At 35.1% G+C, this 19,427-nt stretch overlaps 1 protein-coding gene across 1 annotated transcript in view; it reads right to left on the reverse strand.

The window, feature by feature from the left end:
* Window positions 1–19,427, reverse strand: part of LOC148029983 (uncharacterized) — a 60,793-nt gene that overhangs the window by 28,855 nt on the left and 12,511 nt on the right. The window lies entirely within an intron of this gene.

Here is a 19,427-nt window from a genome sequence, read left to right on the forward strand (position 1 = left end):
TTTAACTTTTGGAGAGATTGTTCATTCAACTTACTACACACGGATTGTTCATTCAACTTACTACACACGTAGTTGCCATTTTAACTACGTTTTTGTGAATTTCAAATATTTTAAACCCTCTTCTTTATTAAATTTTAAAGGTTTTTACGAAATTTTTGCAATTCATTTTATATTAGACCTAAGTTTTTTGTGACCACTAATGTTACTTAGAACAAGTTTGAGATCTGAACCTAATGACGTGTTAGCTAAATTAAGAGAACCCATGGCCAATGAGTCATGTTGATTGTCTATGTTTTGGGATCATGGGAATTGGAAAATTTTGGAGCGAAGGTTTAATCTTAGCATTGTCAGCAAACATTCATGCACACTTTAGCAGTAACAACTTGGCAACATTCCCTCCTTGTTTCAATAAATAAGTATCTATCAAATCATCAATACATTAGGTTCTTGGCAGGTTTCTTCATGCTCCCTTGTAATTTTCATACATCCCAAGATTGTCTATTATGAAAATTCTTCTAATCAAAGATGGAACACAGCTGGAATCTTAAGTGTTAGTTGAGGATTTAACTTCTAAAATTTGAGTGACTTCTTTTGAAGTCCTTGAGGCATGTCACAAAAATTAACAATCTTTGAGCAATAGCTTTACAATATCAAAAATCATGTGAAGTACTTTCAAGGTGGAACATGAATAGGTGCACAAAATTTGCCTTGCTATTAATGGGGAAGTAAAACAACAATGCATGTATACAAGTATGTATATTGTATGTATCTTTGTATGATGTACTATACTCATACATATGTATGTAAGTGGATGTGGGTATGTATGTATGAGAGAGAGAGAGAGGCATAGAGCACCTAGTGTATGCATTAGTAGAAGAAAAGCAACCAAGAAGGATGGAAAGCACCAAACAAGATTTGTAAAGGGCTAAATGGCTAGACAATGTTAAAGATGGCCAATGTGTTTGGTGTAACTAAGCCCCTTAAAAAGTTTGAATATTATATAAAATGACCCTATAAGAGTCCATCATATGAAAAACTAGTTTCATTGTGTTTATACTTAATTAAACTAGTCTTTGTATATAGATATATAAATTCAGAAAGGGGACATAGTCACAAAGAGCTTATAGATTTATAAAGGTCAGATTGTCCAATAAAGCATGACAATAGCATACCAAAGGCCATGTCTTATGGTGGCTAACACAATGAATGTAGAGTGTGCATGTAGCAAAACCATGTTACAAAGACAATATGGTAAAAGAAATTGCAATTTGATTAAGATAGAATAAAAGCTTGTATACACAAAACTTGTGCATACAATTTCTCTAATATTCAAGGATACATTTCTAAGACAATTTGTGTACAATGTGCACTGAAGGGATACTTAAAAACCTCTTTTTAGCTTGTCATGAATAAGATGACCCCTTTTCATTGGTATCTACCAAGGATTTATTCTTCCAAAAAGTGATCTAAAAATCTAATTTGTTGATTAATAGTATTAGCTTAGCCTAAACTTTTTGAATTTAAACAAGCCTTGATAAAATGTATGTGGTATGTTACACAATTATAGTTCCGCCCTTCAAGATTCTAATGCATGATAAATCTCCTTAACTATGATCTTTAATCAAATGTCCTTTTATAACCATATTAAGATGAGAGTATACTAGTTGAAACCATGCTTGAACCTCAAGTATACCTAGTTTTTTCAATTTTCCTTCAAGAAAACAAGATGTGACCATGGCATGCATGATAAATTGCTTATCCTCTCTCAGTGCAATACAAACTCCTATTTGAGAGCAACTTCTTGATATAAAGGGAGCATTCATGGTAGTTTTTTATTTTAACATCCTAGCAAGGATCATAAGTTCTATTTATTTGGATATGTGTTTAATAGAATAGGCCTCAACCTAATTGCCTTATGCCCTTGTGATTGTTATACGTATGGATCTTAGGTTATGAAACCTACATTGTCAAGTCCCAAAAGTGATGGCTTAGCAGTCAGGTGTGGATTCAAGTCATGTTTGAGGGCATCACTTGGTTGAACACCTATGTTCATGTGGTGTGTTCAGATAAGTTGAAGCTCTTGCTCACTCAAACACTTATTTGGTCCTCCTTAGTAGGGCCACAAAGGAAAACAATCACACTCCAATCAAGATTTGTTGTTTATTTGTCTCATAGAATATTTTTTCTATGCACACAAAAAATGCCAATGTGGCTCTTGCCCATTCTCTAAACTAATATTTGGAGGGGAGATGCCCCCCTTCTAGCTAATCATGTGTGTGCCTTATCTCAACAAAGAAAAAACACACACAACATTTTTAAGAAATTCACAATAGAAAGGCACTTCTAATCATAGTTCTTATATAACACTTCAAACTCACTTGTTATGATTGGACTTATAAAAAATAGACAAAGCACATCCATAAGCATTGCAATCACATCTAAGTCTTGCATTTGGAGTCTCCAAATGCAACAAATGGACTTGGGGTTCATTGAGAATGGAATTCATCTAAACAATACATGACAAAAATACAAAACTAAATTGATATTGTTTTAGTTTCAATTATAGAATAATAATTACATTGTTCTCAAATAGCAATGACATAAGTGCAAAAATTTCAATCATAGTTGCAAAAGCTTGTACAAATCTCAATGCAAAAAATATTAATCTATTTTAAATAGTACACAAAATCTAAGAAATAATGTAAGACAACCCAAGGGTAACCTTTCACTAAGAACAAAGTAAATCCTTTTTATCAATGAGCTTACACCCAAGACAATTGTCATTATTTACCTTTTGTTAAGGACACAAACGATCTTCTAAGTTCAATATCTCTTTGTCCCTTATCTATGCTTCATGGCCACCTCAAACCATCTAAGGTGGATTCACAACAATACATTGACACCCTCAATCTTGAAGCCACTTCTCAAATTATTAGATATTTTTATGATAATGGCCTCAACCTTGCAAATGATTGCACAACAAATGGCCCACCCTCACCAACATCAAGATAGCAACAAATGTTTGTGCTATTATGAAAGTATCTATATTTTCAAAGGACTTGCATATAAGGTGGTTTATTCCCTTTGCAATGCATGCATATCTTTTGCTCTTCATGTGAAGCTACAAACTCTTTTAATTGGAGATTCATATGATATATAGTGGTGACATTGGGTTAAAAAGCAAGAAGATTGAAGCTAGCAACAAAAGTCATAGGAAATGTCACAATTGAAAAAAAGTCACATATCCAATAATTGTAAAGGAACTCCACGAAAACAATCGCACTTATTCGACCCCCTTCTTTTCATGTTCTCTTTGCGTTACAACATACCACTAGGATTTATCTCAAGTTTGCAATGTGTATGTAAATTACAAACATAATAATGCCATAGGAAATGAAATATGTAGCTAAAATTGAGGTGGAAATACAACATTTATAAACAAACTTGAAGAGAATGCGTTCATGTATTGGGTTACATCTTACATCAATCTCACAAGTACTTACAATACTTTAGAGTCTCATAAGAGATCATCCTCAGTATCAATTTTTAATCTCTTTGATGCTCTATGATCATCATCTATGTTCTCAAGAGCACTAATATGAACTTTTTGTCTTCAAACTACAAAATTGTGCATTTCATAATTAATCAATACTATCGGATCCCTCCCTCTAGCCACAAGTGCTTGCATTACAAAAAAAAACTAGTATATATGTGTATTATAGATGTGCTTTTACATATGCTTTATACGTGTTTCTAACAACATATCTTTAAGGACAAGTAGTTTGCATCGTTGAGATGCATATAGATGTGCTTACAAACACATAAATAGGGATGAGACATTCAAACCTGCCAACATTTCATTTTTCATGTTTAATGTCCTATAAAGAGAAAGAAGGTGGAAGAAGAGCTTATTGATAGATGAGACACAAAAGTTATCATGTAGAGAGAAGCTAGATTTTATTCTTCTTCTCAAAGCGCAATGGTTGTATCAAAATGTATTTTCCTCCCCTTTAAAATATTTTTTTCCTAAAAATGGTTGTCCATTTTTCTTCTTCTTATTCATTCCAAAAAATAACAAACATGATTTATTTTGTCTTCATCCTTTAGTTTGAGAGAGAGATTCAAGAGGTAATCTTTCTTTTAAAAATGTGTGTTTTTGCTCAATTATTTTTTTAATTTTGGTATTTTGACTTTGTTATTTCACCATTTTTCTTGATGCCCGACTTTGTTCAAAGTATTTTGCAAGATCCTATACATGGACACATTCAATAATCCAACTAAATAATAATTAGAAGCATTCATGAATGTGCACATAGATGCATCTTTGACAATAAAATATGAGTAATAATTGTGTCTAGATTTAGGCCATACATTGCAAGCATGCAACCAAAATCTTTCTACCTTTACACCACAATCATAGGCTCTTATAGTTACTCTCAAGGCTTACAAATCCACATGATATGTGATATGGGCTATGAGTAAGGAGAAAACTATACATTATGCCATCTTCAATGAGAGAACTAAGACACAACCTAATGAGAGAGAGCGAGAGAGAGCTCTATTATTAGGGTTTTTTGTGTATAAAAAGCTAATGGCACCCGCTTCAACTTGGATGATATGAACCTTAACAATATTCTCCTCCAAATGTCTATGTTTCATGAAGGAAACAAGCTTAAAAAGTAATTATTTTGAGAAAAAGATTTTTCCTAGCAAAATGCAAAGCAAGCGAGGTGTAGCCTCACAAGCTTCATAATGATTTACACTACGCAAAACATGATAGAGAATATTGTAATGCTTGATTTCTATCTTTTAGGATTAGTTTATGTCTAATTCTTAACTAAAGCTACTTTAACATTAGTTTTATGTAAAACTAGTTTGAATAATGTTAGTTTTAATGTTATTGAAACAATGAGAAGCTTAAATATTACTTATTTTGTTTTGCTTTTTATATAGTTTAAGCATCACACATGTGAATGGTTTAACTAAGGCTAGTTTAAACAATGTGAAGCTTACTTTTCAATAGTTTCGTTTTATTCTATGTACTTGTGTACATTGTAGCCAAAGTAATACTTATTTCTAGGGGTATTACTTGTATCTTCAATCTGTTACTACAAGTACAACTAAAGAATAACACATAAACATGCAAGTTTTGATGTGGAGCTGATTGCTTTGACACACCACACTGCATGTACATTGTCATGATAAGATTCCTCATGCTCCTCCATGACACGTGCTTCCTGGAGAATGAGCCCTATATGCATTAGTGAGAAATGTGTATCCATTGTTGAGAAATGACAAACGATCTCTACTCCAAGAAGGGATGTCATGAATTCCATATGCACAATGAGGAGAGTGGAACAACCCAACTTCTATAAAGCATTGTACTTGACTATCACTTTCATAACGATGAATACAATATCATGATGCTTTCCTCTTTCACTTAGTGTCATTGTCACTCCAATACACAAGATTGTCTTTATGAGTCCAAGCTTCCATCTTGGAACCTATTTCACTTGTGTAACAATTGTCTACTCATGGTCCATATCAACACGAATGTAGTCTTCATCTTCCAATCTCCATAGCTCCTATCATGCTCCAAATCTGACATTTTAACATGCTATCAAAACTCAGGTGAGCATGGTCAGCTCCTCACTCTGCTTCTCCAACTCCCTTTCACTTCTGCCCAGCTTGGTATCAACTCAAGACTTCATTTCTTACTAAAGCTTCACCTTCACCTTCATTGGAGCTTTCATGGCTAGCATGGATAGCAATACCCTATCTGCTTGGAACACCTAGATCTCTCTTCATAGTCAATATCTCCACACGATTTCTTCTGGATAACTTTCCCTCTATTCAAGGCGCACCATCCTATCATGTCACACATCGACATTGCATTCTGCAAAAGCTGGCATTGTCTAAATTCTTCCTCGTCATTGTCATAAACTACGCCCCTATTGGTCGTACGACTACCATCATCTCCATGTGCGATCTATGCTGCCACCATAGGGCTTTGGTAGCCCCCAAAAGTGGGCAAACCTCACCCAATAGGATTTCCCAAAATACTCTCTCTATTGATCACAATCTAAGAAACCCTAACTATCATCTTTGTGGGTAGCCATAGCCATTGACCTTCAAGGTCACAAAACCTTTCATTTTCTTACTCCTCTTAGTCCACTGAAGACTCTACCACTCTAGTCTTATTGAGCACTTACTTCCAACAAAGCATCACACTAAATCAACAAGCAAGAAGAAAATCAAGCATCAACATCCTACACTGAGCTCCAAGATAGTATTTTTTTAATGCTCGTGTAGTGTTGTTAAACACTAATCTTGTGTCTCTTGACACATTGAAGTACAACCCTTTTACTAGTTGATTTGCTGCTAATCAAAAACAGCAGAGGTTGAACAAATAGCAAATTTCAATGGAGAAGGCTTTCATGCCTGGAAGAAAAAGACCATGTACCACCTCATGAGGAAAGACTTATGGGATCTCTTTAAAGATGATGAAAGTGATGCAAATGGTGGAAAAGAAGATTCAAAAAGTGGAATCCTTGCAGTAGCTCCACCAAAACCCAAAGAATGAAAGAATATGAATAACAAGGCACTAGGCATCATTGCTTGGGGACTAAGTGATGATGTGCTAAATCATATCTCTGGCATTAGAGATACTAGAATTGCTTGAGAGAAACTTGACAGGATCTTTGGTACCCAAGCAAAGAATTCAAATGTAAAATTACTCATATAGTTTTATAAACTAGATATAAATATAGTACTTCCATGACCATACGCATTAACAAGTTCAAGAGCCTAAAAACCCAACTTGCAACTCTTAAGAAGAATATTGATGAAGATGAAGCAATAGTTGCACTGCTAGCAAGTGTAAATAAGGATCCATATGAAAATCTTGTGTCCACCTTAAGTAATGTTTCAAGGCTCTCACTTAAAGATATTGGGCACTCACTATGTGATGGAGAAAGCAAAGTTAAAAGCAAGGATGCAAAGGAACACACCACCAACAACAGTCTCTTCTACACCAAGGGCACTTATGGAGCAAGAGGTCCTAGTTGAGGACTCAACACCAACAACAATAAAGATCGGATTATATGTCATTACTATGGCAAGACTAGCCATATAGCCAATGAATGTTTCCACAAGAAAAAAGCACAATAAATGTAGAATGATAACCACCAGAATGAGTCCATGAATGAAGAATAAGAAGAAGAAGAAGATGCTTTCGCCACCATTAATAACTCTGAGACAGATTGTTCTAAAGAATCTTTCATTGTATCTTTCATATGTTCTTCCCATAGTGGATCTCTATTTTTCTTTTCTTAGTGGATTTTCTTTGTAAAAAGCCTTGCCAAAGATGTAAAGTTTCAAGCTTTAACTTAACTAGGCTACCTATGAGTTGATCCCCTAAGCCATGTCACCATGTAGGGGGGGCAAAAGCCAATAAGGATAGAGACTCATAATTTTCGAAGGAGTGTTGAGAAATGACAAATGATGTATGCTCCATGAAGAGATGTCCTGAATCCCATATGCACAATGATAAGAGTGAAACAACCAAACTTCTATAAAGCATTGTACTTGACTGTCACTTTCGTAATGATAAATACAATATCATCATGCTATCCTCTTTCAGTTAGTGTCATTATCAATCCAATACACAAGACTGTCTTTATGAGTCCAAGCTTCCATCTTGGAACATAATTTACTTGTGTGTAACAGTTGTCTACTCATTGTCCATGTCAATATGAATTTAGTCTTCATCTCTTTCAACCTCCATAGCTCTTGCCATGCTCTAGATCCAACATTTTAACATCTATGATACCTCTCCTTATTGCACGTATACATGTGTACATCCTAGATTAGGCACTATGTAAGTGCATGATATATTAACTTCGCTATAATTCAAAATTTAGCCTCTTTTTTTTGTATGCGTATGATAGATTAGTCTAAGGACATTTACATTTATTGAATGAAGTTTTATGAATATATAGCTTAACAACAATATTTGAGACCAATTTCTTGTTAAATGGTACTATAGCTACAAAAGTGTTGTTACATTTTTTAAAAGTAAACGCACATATGCATAAGAAAAACAAAACAAAAAAACTATTGGTTGTATGATTGTAGCTCCAATTAAGAGTGCAATTCTATGAGCCGAAACTCCCTGGAACTTTTATAGTGAAAAATTGTGTATGTATAGGTATATTAATTTGCATTTTAACTCATAAATCTGGTGTGTTAAAAGATTTTATAGTGAAAAATGGTGCATGTATAGGCATATTAATTTGCATTTTAACTCACAAATCCAATGTGTACAGAGACAAGCCTCTAGACACATCAATAGATGCCCTCATAAACATGCCCAAAAAAAAATTTCTTTAAAAAACACATTCAATCATCCATCAATTTATATATTTTATTGCAATTCCACAATGAGTATAATAGATAGTGGAATCTTTGAATGACACTATTGGATGGTTCGCGGGCCTTAGCCAAAAGATCACAAAGTTTTCTACTTCTCCAACATTTGTATGGTGTCATTGATTCATCCAACAAGATGGCCATCAAGATAGTAGGGTAAATTCGAATGGAAGATAAAGGAAAAAGAGCAATTCCTTTGGAAAACATCCCTTGAAAAACAATTGTAAGGTGTTTGAAATTGTTTGTGAACCTTGCAAATTCTAAAGTCTTTTTTAAATGCACCTGAGTGTTTGCTCTAGCCCAATAAAGAAAATTATCCTCGAACACTATAACGGAATGAAAGTAAAGATATGGAGGCCAAATACAAACAAACAAATACGTTTCAATACATTTGTGGGGAGGGAAAGAAAAGATAGCACTTTAACCATGTATAAAAATACGAAAGAATGCAATATCTTACACATTTGCTTTAACACATGGTTATATACAAGTTGATTTAAAATATACTACATCCTCAAATTTAAGCATTCCAAGAAGCCCAAGAAAACGCAACATTTGGTGCAAATGAAAAGTAAACAAGCCAAGGGATAGAGAGATATATATATAGAAAGAGAGAGAGAAAGAGAGTAGGGGAAAGGGGAAGGGGCTATGAGATGTCATTCAAAGTATTGTGAGGTATTTAAGCTCGTGTCCCAGATGTGGGAGCCTTCTTAGCATGGAGAGAGCCCTCTTCTTAAAAGATCCAAGGTTCAACTCACTTCCAATGTCTTAATAATCTTTGTTTTTCATAAATTTGATTTGGTTATTCAGAGCTTCTTTTATGTTCTTGTTCTTTTTCAAGGTTCTCAATTTTCTAATTGAACTACTATGTAAATGGATTTTTGAATGGGTTTATTAACGCCTCTTGAATCTCTTTCTTAGACAATTCTTCAAGTGAGAGAATAATTAAATCTCCATTCAAGTTTATACATCTGCATAAAGCACACCAAAACTTCTATATTAACAATGTTTAGGGCTGCTTAATGCTTAGATAAACATTGAGGGAGCACTCAACTAGACAACATATTATACGCATGTCTAAATGTGACAAAAAAAAATTGAATGAACAATGTTTGGGGTGTTTAATCTATGCTATCGAGAAAAAGTTAAACACTATGTTTGATGATTTGAAAAACCGTGTATAGAATGCATATTTAAGAATTGTTTAAGCTTTCATATGTGCTACCAAAAAAAGATAAGGAAGTAGCTTTCCAAATATGCAATGGCTTCTTTTATACATGCTTAGTTTAGACAAAGATAAGGGCATATTTCATCATTGTCTAAGAACATATAAAATGTCTCACAATGTTTAGGGCTTCTTGATGCTTAGATAAACATTGAGGAAGCACTCAACTAGACAACATGTTATACGCATGTTTAAATGTGACAAAAATTTTTGAATGAACAATGTTTAGGGTGTTTAATCTATGCTATCGAGAAAAAGTTAAACACTATGTTTGATGATTTGAAAAAACATGTATATAATGCATATTTAAGAATTGATTAAGCTTTCATATGTGCTACCAAAAAAAGGTAAAGGAAGTATCTTTGCAAATATGCATGAGCATCCTTTTATGCATGCTTAGCTTAGACAAAGATAAGGGCATCTTTCATCATTGTCTAAGAACATATAAAATATCTCTTTGTTGGGCTTGTAAATTCATTTCTAATCAATCTAGCTCTTTACCATTGAGCATTACATGCTAAATAATCCAATTCACCAAATTGCAATCAAGGGTCTGGCCAAATTTCTCATATTATGCTTTAGAGTGGCTAACTGAGGTGGTCCCTTCTCCCTGCTTGTGTATATATAGAGATAGAGAAACAAAGAAAGCTAACTTTGTTAATTAACTTATCTATACCGCATCATTTCTTATTTATTTGAGGTTACGACTTTCCATAAAGTAGAGGATCATACTTCTTTGCCATTAGGATCTAGAGAAAGCCTTTGAATTGCTTCTTTATTCTTTTACATCTTACAAGATTTAGGGTTCCTATCCTAACAATAACTTGAGGGAACCCCAAAAGTGACATATCTGCATCTCCATTAGGAAAAATATGGACTCAAAAATGGCTCTTTAGCTTAAGAGTTTATGGCTCTCCTAATGACGAGATTTGAGGTGGGCCAATAGGAGGGGGTGGTGTGCACATTTTATCCACTCCCTTTTCCCCTTGTCCCCATCACTTATAGGTTTGTTCCCCCCCCCCCCCCCAAACTTTTACCACCCTATGTTAGATGGACCCCCTCCATTCCACAAATCTTCTCAACTGTTTGTGCTCCCAACTTCTCTCAACCATAGCCACATAGCACCCAGATTCTCTCCTTCTTCCATGGTCATTCTCTTATCTCCATTCCACAAATCTTCTCATCTTTGTATCCTCACACAACCATAGCCACACAACCCCTAGCTTCACCCAGCCATAGTCACATAGCATACAACCTTCTCTTTCTTTTGAGTATAGCCATAGCCACAAAGCCCCCGTATTCTCCCAGCCATGGCCCAACTTCTTCTCTTTCTTCCATGGTTATTTTATTTCTTCCATTCCACAAAATTTCTCATCTCTCTATGCTCACACAACCATAGCCACACATTCTCTTACCTTCATTCCACAAACCTTCTCATCTTTGTATCCTCACACAACCATAGCCACACAGCCCCTAGCTTTTTCCAACCATAATCACATAGCACACAGTGGCTCTCTTTCTTCTAAGCATAGCCATAGCCACAAAGCCCCCATATTCTCCCAGCCATGGCTATCTAGCACCCAACTTCTTCTCTTTCTTCCATGGCAATTTTATTTATATATGGTGTGAAGGACTTGAAGCTACCTCTTGAGACTACTCAACAAGTTTTCCCATCTAACTGCAGGTCATTACTTTTATGTTCTTAACTTCTCATATGTTTTTGAAACTTTTACTTCTTCCCTCCTGTTAGAGATTTTCCCTTCAAATCTTATTGAGGACTAACCTCCTCTAGGAAGCTTTTTTGGGACATATAAAGCTCTACATGTGGATGTGGGTGAGACAATGATAATTGAAAAGTCATCACAATATCTTTTACAACACAAGATTTTTTTCTATAAGTTCATGTATATAGTGTATACATCAGTTAATTCATATAGTTCTCTTGAATTACTTCCTTGTCCACCTCTCAAATCTTTGGAATGGCCCATTCCAAATGAGTGGATGCTTCAGCCATTGAAAACAAAGATTGTACATGACATTCATAGCTTGTCGCGATTCAGGAGAGCTTCAAGAGATCAAGGATATTTCGTAGTTTATACCAATTCATGTTTTTGCATGTATCTTCAAGTCTAGCACTAATGCGCATCAATATCTTTCCATGTTCATTCGTAAGAATATACTAGAGGACTTTATTAATTTCAATTTTGAAAAAGGATGGAATGAGATAGATAAGGTGCACAAAGGTGACATCTTTTAGTGCATAGTGATAGTCTCTAGTGTTATATTTCATTACTTAATTACACGTTCATCATTGTACATGCCCTTCTATTATCAATGCTAAATAAAAAAAGCATGCCAATGGATTTCCTTAGAGTCTACTAAAGACATGGAACAAGCGAGATTCAAATTCATATGCCAAGTGAAATGATCAAGTCAATCACAATGAGTAATTGTTAGAGTCTCTTAAATCTATGAGAGAATCCAATCTTGATGGAAAGTATTCATACAAAGAGCTTTAAATTTTGTATTGGTGGTAGAATGGTGAGCTTGTTTAATATTTGAATTTTTTGTTTTGGTTGGGATATAGTAATTCAAATCTTACTCCACCGCTTCTTCCATGATGGATCATACTCTTAATAGCTTCATGCAACTCCTTCAAGGCATAAAAATTGTTAAGAGATGAGATCTTTACAATATCTTTTGTCCCAATATCAAGTATTATGATACGGTATTATGATATGGCCCAAGCTTGCAATACTCTCAAGTACATGAACACATATGAGAATATATCATTGGGTTTGAGGATTCTAACAAGCAATGAAAACCATACAATCTCTTGAAGTACATCTATGCCATGGAGGCATTTCGAAAATGACTAGGTCATTTTTGTACAAATTGCACCCCCACCTACTTCAAGCACCTCACTCCTCAACAAGCTAGAGAATATGACTTTGATCAACATGGCATTGACTACCTCTCATGGATTGCCACTTTAATTTTGTTACTCAATGAAGGTGAGGACCCACTTGCAGTCATAGTGGATGCTGAAGAGCATGTGGAAGGCTTACTGAAGGATACCCCTGATCTAAACCCTTTACCAATACACAATGCTAGAGAGGAAGCAGAGGCTGTAGAACAAGCAAAAGCTCTAGACCTTATGTTTGATAGAGCTGTAATTGTTGTGGATAACACCTTAAGAGGTAGCTCAGGTGAGCAAGAGGTTGCCCCCTCTATTATTGATCCAAACTATCGCATAGATAGCATGAGCAAAGTCTTCAATAACAACAAAGATTTCTTATTTCTCCATGATGTAGATAAATTTTTCAGAGTGCAAGAGGATGAACCATTGTTGATGTTGGCAATCGCTAATGACTTCACTCTCGTGTCTGATGATCTACCTATGGAGTACAAAAATTGGAAGCTAAAATACATAAACCACACCCTCATAGCACTTGCAGGTGTTGTGGACTTAGTGGACCACGCAACAATTAGCACCCAAGAGTTTGAGGCTGTGCTGTGGGGAATTCACTATATGTATACCCTCTATATCACATGCATTCAATGCCTATTTATAAATATCATTATTTGTGAATTTTTCCTTAATAAAACATAATCTTTTTCTATTCAATCTGTAAGTAACCCCTTTATATGAACACTTCTATACGTAAAAAATGTGTAAAAATAGTATTTTAAAAATCCCTTATATTGAATCCACGTGATGCATACATATATTTATGACTAACCTCCCGAAGGGTAGTGTACACTCGCTTGGTGGCAAGGCAATGCCCTTGAGAACATAGTAAGTCCCCCCTGATCAACAAGTCCAAGTTAAGTGTGGACTTGACTAAGCCCTTGAAGGTTACCAGCTATGCCGAGCAGGAAGTAAGTGTATCTACAGACATGTCTAGATGCTTTATTTTACAATGTATACTATTTTGAGCTAATTTCATGTCAATGTAGATCATGCTTAACATCACTGATATTACAAGTTACCAAAAGGGCCAAGGAATATTCGAGAAGGATGCCTCCATAAGGCACTGCATTGGCATGATTCCCACTGTTGCTAACATAGCCATTGTCCATGTCACCTTCACACCGAACAGACTGGCTCAGCTCACTACCCTGAAGGCCCCATCAAAAGTACTATATAGCCACCATCACCTCAAATGTGTACCAAATTATTCTTGTTAAATAGGAATTGGTGAAACATGTATTTAGTACACACCTGTACAGAAGGATACTACATGTCATGGGGATCAACAAAGCTAGCTGCGCTACCATGCAAGAGAGTCAAGGTAGGGTTGTTACTAGAGGCCAAAAAGAAACAAAAGGAAGCCCAAGAGAAAATCAAGCTCTTGAAGATGGCCTAAAAGTTGTACTGAGCTCGAGCATTCTAAGCATAGTCCTCTAAAACAAAAGCACTTTGTACTATACACTATAATATAAATATATTTTTATTGCAATCTATCTCTCAAGCATTCTGTTTATTTTTTGGTATTCAATTGTGATAAGATTGAAAGTTTTTATGAACCGACATTATATAATATTGATGTGCATATTCTTAAAATACAGTATACAAAAATACAATTAAAATTTTATCAATAAAAAATGTATGCATTGTTGTCTTGCCCATTCACACACCGTGGCATCCAAAGATTGCAAGACAACTCAGATGCAGTTTTTAATATCATTTTGGGCCAAAGATAAGCCGATTGGCTTGTTAAACCACGAATTTTTTATGGATAAATTTTTAAAATTTTCCATGTACTTCGTCGCTTGTTTCATACATGCTAACTTATTATTCAATAATGCAAAAAGGTTAACTAGACCATTGGCTCAATAATTGATTTCTTGTTCTACTTAATTGTCGATTTCTCAATTGACATTACAAATTTAATCATTATACATCACACACAAATATAATATGAGACATTCGAGACACATTACATGTCGAATATCACAAAGTACATTGCATTGCATTGCGTTACAAAAAATGCAGGCCCTTGGTGGCTCTAATCTCTCTCCTCTTATCCATCTAAGTAAGTGCATGTCTATCTCCATCATGGTCACCCACTCGGCATGAATTGCACAAAGATATGCATCCTCAAAAAGGACGACAAGATATGCTTCTACAGCTTTGTAGATAGCTTCCACTGCAATCCCTTGTATGCGAAATCGACATCCATAAGAGTGAAGGATTTTCTCCACTAAGTGTGAAAGAGCACTTTCTTGATCAATAATTTCATGCTCTTCCAGTACTTGCGGATCTCCCTAAGAGCCGCAAGGTGATAGTTTTTCTCTACTTTAGCCTTTGACCTAGGACTCATCTCGCTAGGTCTCGCTATGATTGTCATCCTTGTGCTTATTGGCTTGGGATTGGGACTCGGGTGGGGGTTGCTCGATAAGGGTTGGATTTGGAGCATGGAGCAAGGGTACTAGAGGAGGAGAAAGAAGTTGTTTGGTTTGCTTTGTTTTTATCTTGGGGCATCGTATGAGACCCTTACCACCTGTTGTGTGCCCCTCGGCTGCATCTCCACTAGCCTCTGGCCACTCTAAGCTATCTTGGAGCCTATGGATGTTGTCATCAATGTTGCCCTCATCATCATTGTTTCCACCTTTCTCATTGGTAGAGGCGTCTCCCTCATTATTCTTCGACTCGTTATTGTCAACTTTCACATCCTTGCTTACTTCTTCCGCTTTCGAAGAATGTTCTTACTCTCGAGCTCTTTTCAAAGACTCCAAGGCCAATTCAGGCAGGCTCTTCGAGCTTTTGGATAGATAGGGAGAGGAAGAATACGAGGATAATAAGGTTGCACTACTATTAGAGTCATCCCATCATGTGGAATGTGAGATCCCTTTGCCTTTCCATGGTGAGGAAGTGAAAACTTGTCCTTGGCCTTGGCCTGATAGTGGATGTTGTCACGTAGTTTGCTTCTTGGCCTTGGCCTGATAGTAGATGCCATCACACAATTTGCTTGGTGTAGGCTATGAGGTACATTAAAAGAGAATAAGAGAAGACATCAATAGAAATATGAAATAGAAAATGAACTAAAAGAGCTCTATTTATATGAAACCTAGCCTTTAGGGTTTAACAAAGATTCACACTTGGAATAATATACGTGCCCACCTAGGCCCTTCTCTTTGCCTTGTCATGCACCATGCTACATGTGTATTCACTACATATGTATTTCATCACATTTTCTTATTACATCCATGGATTTGTTGCTTGAGAGATTTAGCCAATGTAGTACCTTTAGCATTCTCCAATGTGATGGAGGATTGAAGGCACAACTATGCAACCAATCCAACATTTCTACAAGATAGCTTTTCTTGATGCAACCACCTCCATGACAAGTGTTCTTGAAATATGCACCATAATCCTCATAATGAGACTTTTTCATACCTTGGGTGCTCCACATTTTCAAAGACTCATATTTCTCCAAAAAATATAATCGATGAGCATATAAGATATGCTACAAAGATATGGAGCATTTATATTAGATTTGGAGCATCAATGCATCAAAATATTAAAGAATATACAAGTAGTAGAGTTGAAGGTGTACCATATAGTGGGTGATGTTGGTTTCTTCCCGTGCCTTGATAGCTAACTTTGTAAAATCACTGCATGAAATTCAACTTGAGTGAAACAATCTATTGATAGTTTTAGCGCTATACACACTAGCTTATCAAAAGAATGCCAAAATTTTGCCCAAGAATTCTTAAGACTACGGTCTCTTTCCAAATTTGTACAGCATTTGCATAAATTTTTCCATAGTTCCCACTTTAACTTCGATGGCTTGCCAGTCATATTGCTTAGGAATCTCTTCGCCTCCATTCCACTCATTGATATTTTCTATCCTATGTCATAAGTTATACCTAATGTTTTTTTATTCTTTTTAATCTTTACCTTGCCTCCATGTAAACCTTATGAATTTAATAGCTCAACTTTCTCAATAGCTACTTCACGTCTGGAGGAAGGTTTCATTGTGTATACATAATGAACATGCAACTTCAATAGCTTATCAAATATGCACATGAGGCAATGTAAAGTGCAAAAATAGACACTCTTAATGTTAATTGAAAATATAGCTTTCTAATTTTCATTAAGACGTGACCTATTTGGTGGTACCTTTCTATTTGTAGACCAGTGATCCTCCCTTCCACAAAACATTATCTAGGGTCTCATGAGAATTTTCATGCAAAACGAACAAGGCAACGATATCAGTGCCTTAGTGTTACAATTAAACATGTACATTAAAGTCTTGAGCTCACTGCCCAAGTGCCAACTAACGTTGAATTCTCTAACTCCTTTTATGTAGAGCTTCCCTCCACATCTTTGCTTTGAAATTATTTTTGGATATGGAGTGCATTGAAAGATCCAAGATAAAAAATTATGGATCTCCTTAGATACTTCGAATACTGCTAGCCACCAAGTTTCCTTTTCTAATTGCACACTAAATAGTTGGACAAATGTGCTATCTTTTGCATAGGCCATGGTGTAATTCATCAATGTAAGGCCACCCTCTCCAACTTGTGTACCTTTGCGATTTGACATTCATCAAGCTTGATAATAAACTCCGAGGTTCGAACAAAACTTGGTAATCATAGTTGGTACAAACTTAGAAAAAATAAGTGCACTATATTGAATCCATAATGTTAGATTATGACAAGTCAATACCTTCCAAGCATTTCACTTGTAGAAACAAGCCATAGTACATTGCAACTTGACAAAGTCAACAAAAATATTATTGAAGTTATCATAGTCATGAGAAATCTTTCCAATTTTAGCTCCCTCCAATTTCATTTTGCCGATGATAAAAAAATACTTTCCTATTGAATCAACAATGGATATATTTCGTGGTCGTCTTAGAGCTCTCAACCCCGCTGAAATGGACAAGGCAAAATCATGTGCTTTATTTTGCTATGAGCCAATGTAGTTGCTAGTATACCGTATATGGCCTCATAGCCTTGTCGACTAACCTGAGTTGTATTGCATGTTATTTGAACTTCTTCTGTGGATAAACTATTAAGAAGATCTATAAGAACCTCATTCAAGGCAAGAAGCTTGAGGACTCAATGTCGAGTCTCTCAAAAATCCAATCAAATGCTTGTGTCTTAAGAATGCCTTTAGAAGTTGCATTTGTTGACTCTCACCTTTGGCCTCCAATATCATTGAAAAAGTTTCTAACAAAAAATAGACATTTTTAGATAATAAAGTAGATTCAGATTGCCCTTCAATAGAAAATGACAAACCTTAATGCTTGCACAAGTCTTTTTTATGCTTAACATTCTTTGCTTCTACAATGTTCTTGTCTTTCTTCACTTGCTCCAAAAGTGATTTTAATGAAGCATTCTCTTTCTCCAAGGTTGAATTTCTTTGTGTATCCATTGCTATATCTTGTCCCTTCTCTTTATATTGCTTCAATTTTTCTTCAAATATCTACACTTTTATTTATTGAATATAACATTGATTGATAATATTGATGCATATGAATATTTTCATTTAAGTATTTACAATAACTTAGTAAACTATTTTCACCATCCCAACAAATGTAAGTAATAAAGAAGTGAAATTGAAAGGTGAATTTAGCCTAGTGCTAGAATTATTAGGATACAAGGAACCATCCATCCAAAGATCAATATTTATATTTCCCTCTAAACAATATTGGAAAGTAGTTGCATCTAGCCTCCCCATGCTTGCTATAAGGAAAATTTGCAATAGCATACTCTTCATCTACACAAACATGCAAATTCACATTTTTAAAATGATTGCTTATGTCCCTAAGTAGTTCCCTTGGAGCAAAAGAGAAAATGGAGTAGATTAAGTTTTCATGGCATAATACTAATTTGAAAAGACTAGAGAGCAAAAGAGAGTATGAAAAATGATTTGATACATATATAAAATGGTTAGAAACCAATAGAGATAGAAAATGCCATGTTTTGAGAAGAGAAAAAAAAGACACTTTTTGAGTCAAAATTAGTCCACCTTGCTAATGTGGCAACCTGGAGTAGTGGAGTATAAAGTAGGTATGCAACTATCTCTACAAAGTCCTAAGTATCACATGTGTGGATATTTAAAAATATGAGCTGATTTTGAGAATCTTCAATGCAAAAAAGTGTATAAAAATGAGTATTACAACTTGTAATATGATTGGGTGTCTTTTGAAAAAAATAAATTTAAAAATTAGTTTTTTGAAACAAAAATAAATCGAAGTTATTGATGTGACACTTTTGGATGAGTAGTAGTCCCTTCTTGGAGGATGAGTTGATGTGGAGGGCCTTTAATGTAAAAATATATATTAAAAATGTAGATTTTGACATGCAATATGATTCGATACCTTTTTTTTAAAGAAATTAATTTTTATAAAGATTTATAAAAATCTATTTTTGGAAAAAAATAAATCTAAGTTGTTGATATGGCACATTTAGAAGAGTGGTGGTCCCAACTTTAGAGGATAAAAAGGACTAGTTACTAGGGTAAAAAGAAAGAGAGATTCCCTCCTTTCTAGGTAAGACCCACTACAAAAAGTTGATGGAGCCTAAGAATGTAGAGGGACCAAGGGACAAAAAGACATACAATGATGACTATTGAAGATGGACTAATCCAAGATTAAGGATTTCTAATCAAGTTCTTACGATATCCTTTCTTAGTTCATATTTTCCCTAATAGAAGTACATAAGCTAACTATTGAAGGAATATGTCAACCTCTAAGCATGGTGATGACAGTCTTGAAGAGTATCAACTTCTTTTACTATTTCCAACCTAAGACTA

This window comes from Lygodium microphyllum, chromosome 10 (assembly GCF_053477565.2).
Source record: "Lygodium microphyllum isolate KBCC chromosome 10, Lygodium_microphyllum_v1.1.10, whole genome shotgun sequence".
In the NCBI taxonomy this organism is placed as follows: Eukaryota; Viridiplantae; Streptophyta; class Polypodiopsida; order Schizaeales; family Lygodiaceae; genus Lygodium; species Lygodium microphyllum.